Source organism: Galeopterus variegatus, unplaced genomic scaffold (assembly GCF_000696425.1).
Source record: "Galeopterus variegatus unplaced genomic scaffold, G_variegatus-3.0.2 Scaffold4778, whole genome shotgun sequence".
Classification (NCBI taxonomy): domain Eukaryota; kingdom Metazoa; phylum Chordata; class Mammalia; order Dermoptera; family Cynocephalidae; genus Galeopterus; species Galeopterus variegatus.
The window spans coordinates 12,141-24,009 of NW_007730889.1; the positions used below are offsets into that span (position 1 = coordinate 12,141).

At 38.8% G+C, this 11,869-nt stretch overlaps 1 pseudogene; it reads left to right on the forward strand.

Moving 5' to 3' along the window:
• Positions 1 to 8,277: 8,277 nt before the first annotated feature.
• On the forward strand, positions 8,278 to 8,730 carry LOC103603754 (annotated as a pseudogene).
• The last annotated feature ends 3,139 nt before the right edge of the window (positions 8,731 to 11,869 follow it).

Sequence of the window (11,869 nt, forward strand, 5' to 3'; positions counted from 1 at the left end):
GCATAGCACTTCACCATGGGACAGAAACAGTGTCAAGTCTTACTGAAAATATGCCTCAAAAAATGTTCAGGATGGGTAAGTTTGGCTGGGAGGTTGGAATTGCCACCATGTGTGTGAGGCCTTGCCATGTGGACCCAGAGTCATGAAACCCCAAAATTTGGTTGCAACCACTCCACTCATACGGAAACTAAGGATCACTATATGGATAGTGGCTGGAATTCATGGGCCACATTCCTAACTGTACAACAGCTACACGAGAAAGGATTCAGCCTTTGAAAAAGTAAAGCCTGTCATCTGCCAAGGACTATAGAATGAGGGTTGGCATCTCAGAAGCACCTGTCAAATCCAAGTTGTCCATGAAACGTGTCTAACAATTTCTGAGGATAGTGAGTCCACTCAGAAGGCAGAAGAAATAGGAGTTGGACCAGCCAATAAAATTTGGACCTGAAACACCAGGATAGTCAAAGACAGCCAGAAGTTATAAAGCTTACCATGTTGCCCCTAAGAGTAGACCCCAACAGGTGAGAGCTCAGTGGTTGGAAAGATGCTCTGATTCTCATCTTGAGACCACTTTGACCCAGTCCCAGATCCAACAGCTAATAACTAATTGATTCAAAAACTATTTACTGAGCAACTATTATGTACAAACACCATGATAGGCACTGAAGATACAATAGTGAACAAGAAAAAATAAAATGCTATTCTCAGGGAGCTTTTGCTCTAGTGGGTCCATTCATGACAGTTCCCTAATTTGCTTGCAAAGCAGCAGCATCAGATACAAAAATACCTCTATCTCATTGGTTTCTCACATCCTTGGATTGGGGAGGCAGCAGTGGAGGTTTAATACACACAGCAAAAGATCCTGGTCTGGGAAAATCATTAAAGATTAAACATTGGCTTTGCTATTGGCAAAAGGTCATGTAGAAACATTTTGCTTCCATATCAAAGGCAGCAATCAAGTAAAAGCAAGGAATGAATTGCTTGTGATGATGGAGACAATGTTAGTGCAAAGGAGGCCTCTGTTCTCATGCTCTTGCCAGTCTCCCTTCCTCACTCCCTCCAAAGTCCCAGTGGAAAAAAGAATGCTTGCGTTGCTGTGAAGGTATTGTCATTTTCTCCCTGTTATACCTTATCTCCAAGTGGGAGTCACAACCGCAGCCTTCCTGTAGCAGGATGAGCAGACATATTCACTGTAATAATAATGTTTTATCAAAAACCATATTTTAATTACATGTGTGATATAAGATTTGTCCTACTCTTTAGTGTGATTACATTTCAGAAGGAAATTCATGTCTAGTGTTTTAACAACATGCAATAGGAGAATTCTACACAGTTGACTTGAATGCAATTTCTACAGACATTAGTCAATCATATCAATTGCATTATGTCAGATGTACACAGTCACACTACCACGTCTATCCATTATTATTCACCACTATTAATTATAATTCATCTTTCAACTAAGTTCACCCTGGCTGTGCCAGCCTAGATGAGTCAGCTCCTTCTCTGACCTGTACCCAAAACTCAGAAACATACAGAGTGAGTGACTTATTGGCACATGGTTCATTACATGCAGGTTAGTTTCTTATTTCCATCTCTGATTTCAACTATAACATCTATAGTCCATTGTGCTTTCATTACACAATAACCTTTTCTCTCCCAAATACGTCTACCTTGTTAAGACAGCTATCAGCTGAACAAACAAGGAAACAAAGTCAGGAATATCTGACTCCCCAACCAGTGCTCTTAATGAGCACATTATTCTGGCCCCTTCTGTCCACCACATTCTGCCCTCAGACATTAGCCTTATCCATACCCTCCCCTCTGAGAGGACACCTCTGCCTCCTGAACTTCACAAGTTCCTCTCAGTGTCTCTGGACCAGCTTCCCTGAGGACAGGTCAGGCTCCTTGTCCCACTGTTCCAGCTGCATGATCATCGTCAGTTCTTACAGGCTGGTGACTTCATTGCAACCACTCCCAAGTGACACCAAATGACAACATCTGAACACACCAAGGCAACAGGAGACTGATACTCAAAAGTTCTTGTTTAATCCCGAGGACTCCCCGCACATGTTAATTACAGCTCTCATCACCTTGGCTCATAGTTGTTTGACTATCTGTCCATCTGCCCCACTACACAGGGAGCTACCCAACCAGGACTGTATCTTATTCATTTATGATTAGGTGTGTCTATCACCTAACAAATTGTGTGTCTAACACAATGCCTAGTGGGGGCATCATCAGTTTTTTTTAAAGAATAAAAGAAAGAAGAGAAGGAAAGAAAGGGTTTAAAAGGAAAGGGAGCTAGAGAGGGAAGAAAACAAGCACATAAAAAGCTTAAGGAATGACTATTTGGACTGTCTTGGGGCATCCCAGATCTTTTCTCTCAGAAAAACTTACTCTTTTTCCCTTTCCCTCCCTATACCAGGACCCTGAAGGCTATAAGTGGGTGACACAGAACATGGTGACAAGGTCTTGTCCAGGCCTTCTGTGGGCCAGAACTCCCTGTGACACCTGCATCTTTTCCCAGGTGTTCAGATGGATACTCTCTGAGCACCCAGCACCAGTCATGAAGGTGCCCTCCAGCCCAGGCCCAGGCAAAGGTCCTTGGGCCCCTGGTGTGTCACAGACAGGTAAGGAGCTGGAGGTGAGATTTTTAGGAGAGGATGGCAGGAGTTGAGACTAGAGAAATCAGACAGCTCCTGATTGGCCAGAGACTGGTACTGACTGCCAAAGAATTTTCTGTCTGTTCTGTGGGCAACAGGTATGAAAACCCGCAGGTAATCCCATTCTCTACCCTCCAATTCTTTCTCTTGCACCTCATGTGAGCTGATCTTCTCAAACCTGGCTATACATTAGAATCACCTCGGGAGATACTAAAACTCCTGATGCCTAGGTTGCACTTCTGGCCAAGTCAATCAGAGTCTTGGAGGTGAAGCTCAGAGCTCACTAGTTTTTTAAACCTTCCTGGATGATTTCAATGTGCAGACAAAGTTCAGAACCTCTGATGTAGAGGGTTCTCAGTTCTCTCCAGAAAGTTCACCCTCTCTGACCTCCTAACACCCATCTGTTCCCCACCTCAGCTCCCACTTTCTAGATACCCTTTGGTACTTGTGTGTGACTTTGAAAAATAATGGAACCTTCTTCAGCTCTGTCTGCCTGCCCTATGCCTGTCTTGGTGGCCCAAACTCCCCTGGATGGCTGGCGATTTGATCCGTGGCCCAGCACTCCAGGCTTACCACTGACCTGCAATTAGTGTTGGAGCCCAGCTCCAGGGTGAACAAAGAAACGAGATCACATCACTGACCATCCTCAGTGGCTCACAGAAACTGAAGGTTTGAGAATGACAAGGGGTTTGAAGACAAAAAACTTTCCAGTGTCAGTATCTGAAGCCTTTCACATTTTTTACACAAAACCCTGATTTTATAGAGCCATGATTAACTCTAAGAAGGAGCTTCCCTAAATGGAACTGGGAAATATTACATAATTTAGGAAATTGGGTATTCATTCATTTATTGACTGTTAGTGGAAAAGGAGGAGGTATCAAGAGAAATCCTTGATATGAAAATCTTCCAAAGATCTTTTAACAAGTTTATTAAGCAATCAGAACTTAGTGGGATACAAATGGGATTTTTTTTCCTCCAGTCTCTATCTTCTAATATGCTGCACTGGTTCTCCTTTGACAATATTTTAAGTGTGTTCTAGAACTTTCTAAACATTTTCAGAGATTCAGGGATTATCCCATACTGTACTGTTGAACATAACTCATCATACGAACCTTAATGCCTCTCCCTCCACCCAGCACAGATCGACCCTCTCCTAAAGGCCTATGTGGGAAAGAGGCATGGCCAGCTCTCTCACTGACCCCCACCTCCTGCTCGGCCCTGCGGGTCCCTGTCCCCCCACTGCTTCCCTGATGACGGACAAGGGAAGAAAGCAAACATCCCATACTGGAATGGTGCTGCTGGTATTTCTCAATGGCTTCATCTCCTCTGTACCAAAAGCCCACGGGCACACTCTCACCAGGTAGATGATGATTTCTTCAAGGAGACGGACAAGGGAAGAAAGCAAACATCCCATACTGGAATGGTGCTGCTGGTATTTCTCAATGGCTTCATCCCCTCTGTACCAAAAGCCCACGGGCACACTCTCACCAGGTAGATGATGATTTCTTCAAGGAGACTTGCAAAGTGCTTTCTCATAGCATGGCAACCTGACATAGAAAATTGGACCTCTTCAGACACTCCCCTAAACTCTCAACCCCATTGGTACAAGCCACAGGGTCTCCACCTTGGAAGCCACACTCCCAGCTGGACCGTGGCAGTGCAGCTCATGCCCACAAGCTGAACAGTTGACTCAGGGAAAATACGGGGAACTGGCTGCTTCTCCCTTCCCCATCTCCTCTCTATTTTTTTTTCCAATTACTTTTCCATTCTCTAAAATAGTCATAGAGAACTGTTCAGTGAGTCCGTTGATGAAATTGAGATATGAAATTTCGGTCTCCCTGTTTTTTAGGTATCTCTAAATTTTATAGTTTTTCTCCTTGAAATTCCTATCACTTCTAGTGGAAGGTGGAAGGAATGACCTGTTCTTCTCCCTATGTGACATGTAAGGAAAAAGCCTCAGCGTTCTATCTTACCTTGGAAACTTTTCATCACTTTGCTAGTTTACTAATCATATGCTCTAGAATTCGAGGAAGACTGATGGCAGGGGGGCTCCTTCAACCTCTCTTTACAAGGTGGAGGGTTCTTACTGCCTGCCATTTACAAGTTGCGAGTTGCATTTGCCAAATCTCAATAATAGGAAAAGCTTCATCTTACTTCCTCATACAGCCTGGGTATATATGGAAGTATCTCAGTGGTGATGACAACAGCTGTACATCTCAGAATGATAAAACTTATTGGATGGGGAGTTTATGACCCAGATGATAAACTAGAGGCAAATGTTTTCAAATAAGAAGACAAGGCTGGGAATGGTGGAGCAAGGATGTCTAAAATTCTGTTTCTTCATTAAGAAAACTTTTAAAAAATTGACAAAATGAACTTTTGCAAAACTCTGAAAATTTACCAAAGGCTTGCAAAAATATTACAACTGTTCATTCAAGAAAATCACTGAATATCAATAAGAGCAGTGAGTTTTGTGACAGTTTAACTTGCTCTATTCCCATCACCCTGTCCCCAATGCCATAGTAGTCTTGAACACTAAAATACTAGTAGCCACTAGAGGGAACAGAACAGGTCAGGAATTTTCCAAAAGCCTCATGCCCAGAGAATCATTATTATCTGACATATATAACAGTTTCTCTGAAATCCCAACTAGGAGGACTTGTCTTTACGCCACCTAACTTAGAGCTCACCTGTTGCAAACAGCTTGTATCCCAAGGTGTTTGTTAAAAAATAGTTAGTGGAAATTGTTTAACATCATAGCTGCCTGAGGTTGTGATAACAGTTGGGCAAACCACAAGCTGACCAGAAAAACTTACATAAAAAACCTGAGAAACGAAACATCCATAGAGAGCTCAAAGAAGCTCTATAATATTCCTGAAATTCTAGGAGACTATGTGAATTTATAGGGCTATGTGCATGCCCAGTAAAGACTCGGCTGGGAAGGCCTTAATATCTCACCTTTGACTGATCTTGAAGTTCTGCATAAGCAGAAAGTGAAATCTAAGGCAGATTTGTAAACTGCTTGCTGAAATCTTGAAAACATGCTCCAACATGCACACAGAGGTCTTCAGCAAAGGTTGAGAGACTTATTAGCTCAGCATTTAAGGAAATCTCTGTCCCCTAAGCTAACAAAGAATAAAGACTTCACAGAATTTGTTCAGGAAAGTCACTAAGCAAATAAACAGTAAAAACAATAACAACAATGAACAACAACAATAAGCCCCAGAAAAGGGGTAAAGAACCTGATTTCCAGTATTACCACATTATATGATGCAAAATGTCAAATTTCAACAACAACAACAGCAACAAAAAATGGAGGGAGATGCAAATACATAAGAAATTATGGCCCACACAGCGTGGAAAAAGTCAGTCAATAGAAACCGTCCCTAAGAAAGCTCAGATGTTGAACACACTATACAAAGATGAAAGTCAACCATTTTAAATGTGCTAAGAGTACTAAAATAAGCTATGTCTCAAGAACTAAAAGAAAGTATGAGAATGCTGTCTTGCTAAATAAAGAATATCAATTTTTTAAAAAGAAAGAATAAAATAACAGCCAAATAGAAATTTGGGGCTTGAAAAGTAAATATCTAAAATTAAAAATGCACTAGAAGAGCTCACGAGAAGATCTGAGCTGTAGAAGAATCAGTGGACTTGAAGATAGATCAGTTGTGATTATTCAGTCCAAGGAACAGAAAGAAAAAAGATTGGGGAAAAAATGAACATAGCCTCAGAGACCTGTGGGGGTACTGTCAAGCACACCAACATATTTATTATATGAGTTCTGGAAGAAGATGAGAGAAATAGAAATTAAATAACAAAATAAAACAAAAATAGGAAAAAAGTGTGAAGAAATAACAGTCAAATCCTGCCAAATTTCATTTCTCAAAGGAAAATATACGAATGGCCAACAGACACATAAAAAAATGCTCAACATCACTCAGCATTCAGGAAATGCAAATCAAAACCACACTGAGGGCTGGCCCGGTGGCGCACTGGATAGTGTGCCGCTTGGGAAGCACGGTGGCGCTCCCGCCCGAGGGTTCGGATCCCACATACAGACCGGTTCCCGCTCACTGGCTGAGCGAGGTGCGGGAGCAACACCGAGAGTTGCAATCCCGTTGCCGGTCCCCGGTCCGGTACGGGGGCAACACTGAGGGTTGCGATCCGTTGCCAGACACGGAAAAAAGACAAAAGACAAAAAAAAAAAAAAAACCACACTGAGATACCATCTCACCCCAGTTAGGATGGCTAATATCCAAAAGACTGTGAATGATAAATGCTGGCGAGGTTGCAGAGAAAAAGGAACTCTCATACACTGTTGGTGGGACTGCAAAATGGTGCAGCCTCTATTTAAAATGGTATGGAGGTTCCTCAAACAATTGCAGATGGATTTACCATATGACCCAGCTATCCCACTGCTGGGAATATACCCAGAGGGATGGAAATCATCAAGTCAAAGGTATACCTGTTCTCCAATGTTCACTGCAGCACTATTCACAATAGCTAAGAGTTGGAACCAGCCCAAATGTCCATCATCAAATGAGTGGATATGGAAAATGTGTTATATCTACACAATGGAATACTACTCTGCTATAAAAAAGAATGAAATACTGCCATTTGCAGCAACATGGATGAACCTAGAGAAAATTATATTAAGTGAAATGAGTCAGGCACAGAAAGAGAAATATCACATTTTCTCACTTATTTGTGGGAGCTAAAAATAAATAAATAAATACACAAATAAACTGGTGGGGGAGGGAAGAAGACACAACAATCACAATTCCTTGAAGTTGTTATAACAAGCGAACAGATATGAGGTTGTTGGGAGGGATGGGGGAGAGGGAGGGGGGAAAGAGGTTTCGGTAATGAACCACAATAATCAACCACATTTTATGTTGATAAAATAAAATTAAATTTAAGAAATATCCTGCCAAATTTGATGAAAAATATTAATCTATACATCCAAGAAGATTAACAAACTCCAAATAGGATATAATCAAAGAGCTCCACACCTAACCATGTCATAATCAAACTGTCAAATGACAAAGACAAAAATAGAATCATCCAAACAGCAAGAAGGAAAAGACTCATTGTATATTAATAATACTAATAACAAGATTAACAGCTGATTTCTCATCAGAAACTATGGAGGACAGAAGGCAGTAGGATGACATATTTTAAATGCTGAAGAACAAAAAAAGATAGTGAACAAAGAGTTCTATATCCAGCAAAAATACCCTTCAAATTTTAAGGAAAATTAAGGCATTTCCACAAGTACAAAAACTGAGAGAATTTATTGCTAGGAGCCCTGCCCTATAAGAAATAGTAAAGGGAGGATTTCAGGCTAAAAAGAAAAGACACTAGACAGTAATTCAAATCCATATGAAGAAATAAAGAGTATTGGTAAAGGCAACTGCATAGTAAATATAAAAGACAATATAAATGTATTTTGTGTTTGAAATTCTTTTTCTCCTATTTGATTTAAAAGACAACTGCATTTCAGTCTTGGTGGCAGCAATGACTCACAGTGATGCAGATACTGTGCTGGGGGTGGGAAGGGTATGTGGGACTCTTTTTTCTCAGACTGACTGTGGAACAGCTGGGGAGCATGTCAACCCCAGCCCAGAGGAGGCTCACGCGGGATTTCAAGCAATTGCAAGAAAACCCACATGTGGGTGTCAGTGGTGTACCATCTGAAAACATCATGCAGTAGAATGCAGTTATATTTGGACCATAAGGGACACCGTTTGAAGATGGTACTTTTAAAGTAGTAATAGAATTTTCTGAAGAATATGCAAATAAATTGCCAACTGTTAGGTTTTTATCCAAAATGTCTTATCCAAATGTGTATGCTGATGGTAGCATATGTTTAGATATCCTTCAGAATCAATGGAGTCCAACATGCGATGTGTCTATCTTAACATCAATTCAGTCTTTGCTGGATGAACTAAATCCAAACAGTGCAGCCAATAGCCAGGCAGCACAGCTTTATCAGAAAAATAAAAGAGAACATGAGAAAAGAGTTTTGGCCATTGTTGAGCAAAACTGGAATGATTCATAATAGACAATTGATCAGTTAATCTTTTTCATCATTGTTGTGAATAATTTACCCCTTGGTAGAAAGGCTAACAAATTTCAAGTGCCACAGGTTTTAAGGATTCAGCAGAAGAAAGAGAAAGAAGAAAGAAAAAGTTCCTTCAGTCTAGAACCTACAAAAGCTTGTGTATCTTGATTAATGTACTTTTTATTGCATTGTGTGAACTAAGCTATTGCTACATAAATTTGTAAAATATCTTGTTTGTATTTTTTTCAAAGTGTATAATGTTGGTGAGGAGTTTTCATGACAGAATATACATATTTTGTAAATCTGTACTTTTTTCAAATATTGAATGTCTTTCTAAAAAATTCTTCAGTTTTTAAATTTGAGAAAAGCACTTTAAGTATTTTATACGTGAATATTACATGTAAGGCTGTTAAAATACATAACTTCAGTGTAAGTTATGTATTGTGCTTATTTATTATTTATTTCCTTATCTATAGGAGAGGTTAATACATCTCTAGCTCTCCATCAATTGGTTTTATCTCCAGTTTCAAAAGAACATGCTTATATTTTATCTAGAAAATCTTCAAATTTTATTCTAAATACCAACTAAAATCTCCAACTTTATTTTGAATGTACCTATATTAGTTTCAATTGAGTAATTATAGACATAACTGGTTTGATCATGTCCAACACTGTATTTAGGCCACTTGTTACAGTTTCTTCATGCATTACTTACTGTTAAACTGTACCTTTTGCTATTTCTCAACTGGCACCTGTACCATGAGCAGAGAACTGGTGCAACTTACATTGCTGCTTATAGCACTTTAAAAGATTTTTTGATTAATGAAGAAAGTAAAACCATAAAAATATACCAGAATTTCATGACCCAATATTAGCAATGAATTGGTTGCATTGGTGTGAGCAAGGCAGATATTTGGAAGGAATCTTGGTGTAATTTAAATATTTGAAAACTATCTTTTAGGGCAATTGCATATCTATTTATTCTGGAAAAATGTTTTAACACCAGGTCTTGCTGAGTTGCTTTCTCTTGTGGAGATATTTTTAAACCCCTAAATTGTACAATAGTTGTACTGCATCTTAGTTTACTGGATAAATATAAAACACAGTATTGTAGAAAGCTAATACAAAGCTATGCTATGTCTTTGAATAGCATAGAAAATGGAAAATATACAAGTAAATTCTATTGAAACACCAAAAAAAATTAAACTAAAAAAAAAATAAGTAAAAGACAACTGCACAAAGCAATAATTATAAAGCTGAGTTGATAGCCTTATTATATATCAAGATGTAATTCGTGTGACAATAACAGCACACAAGAGGGGTAGGGAACAAAGAATATAGGAGACGAGTTTTTGTACACTACCAAAATTAAGTTGGTATTAATTTGACTTAGATTGCTTTAAGATAAGATGTTAATAGTAATCCCCAAGGAAACTACTAAGAAAATAACTCAAAAAATACAGCAAAATAGAAGGGGTCTTCAAAAGGTTCATGGAAAATGCACATCATGAAAAAACTATGCATGGATATCAAAAATTTTTCCACCAAAATAAACTTATACTAACTTCTTATAACATGTCTGAGTAGGAGCTGGTTTGAGGATAAGACATCAGCTTGAAAAGAGCTCCTATCACAGCAACATGAACTCTGCTAAAATTGAAGCAAAATAAATATCAAATTAATGTTAAAGCTTGAGTGGAAGAATGGTGAAATCATTGGTACTTTACCAAAAGTTTATGAGCACAATGCTCCCCAAAATCAGCAGTTTACAAATGGATAACTCTTTTTAGAAAGAGACAAGACAATGTAGAAGATGAAGCTCACAACAGCAGACCATTCACATCAATTTTCAAGGAAATAACTAATCTTGTTGGTGCCCTAATTGAAGAGGACCAACCATTAATAGAAGATACAATAGCCAACACCATAGACATCTCAATTGGTTCAGCTTACACAACTCTGACTGAAAAATTAAAGTTAAGCAAACTTTTCGTTCAATGGCTATCAAAACTATTCTGCCCAGATCATCTACAGACAAGAGCAGAGCTTTCAATGGAAAATTTTAAAAAGTGAAATCAAGATCCTGAAGCATTTCTTCAGAGAATCATAACAGGAGATGATACTATCAAAACTATTCTGCCCAGATCATCTACAGACAAGAGCAGAGCTTTCAATGGAAATTTTTAAAAAGTGAAATCAAGATCCTGAAGCATTTCTTCAGAGAATCATAACAGGAGATGATACAAGGCATTATCAGTATGATCCTAAAGACAACACAATCAAAGCCATGGCTTCTAAGAGGTGAAAGTGGGCAGTCAAAGCAAAAGCAGACTGTTAAAAGCAAAGGTCATGGCAACAGTTTTGGGGGGATTCTCAAGGCATTTTGATTTTTGACTTTCTGGAAGGCCAAAGAACAATAACATCTGCTTATTATGAGAGTGTTTTCAGAAAGTTATCCAAAGCTTCAGTAGGAAAACACCCAAGAAAGCTTCACCAGAGAGTCCTTCTCCACCACATGCTCCTGCTCATTCCTCTCATCAAACAAAGGCAATTTTGCCAAAGTTTCAATGGGAAATCACTAGGCATCCACCTTACAATCCTGATTTGGCTCCTTCTAACTTCTTTTTGCATCCTAACCTTAAAATCTTTAAAGAGAACCCATTTTTCTTCAGTTAATAATGTAAAAAAGACTGCATTGAAATGGTTACATTCCCAGGACCATCAATTCTTTAGCAAATGGACTAAAAAGCTGGTATCATCACTTACAAAATAGTCTAGAACTTGATGGAGCTTATGTTACAAAATAAAGTTTACATTTTTTATTTTTATCTTTTAACTACACTTTTCCATGAACGTTTTGAAGCCCCCTCTTATATGACGTGGGAATTAAAAGGGTACACTCGAATATATCTATTAAACACAAAAGAAAACCTAATGGAGAATTATAAGAACAAAAAAGACATGATATATAAAAAACAAATAGCAAATGGCAGACATAAATCCTACCTTAACAGTAATTGCATTAAATATAAATTGATTAAATACTTCAAACAACAGAAATTAGCAGAATGGATAAAATAGCATGAGTCCAACATATACTGTCTACACGTGACAAACTTTAGATTTAAAGACATGA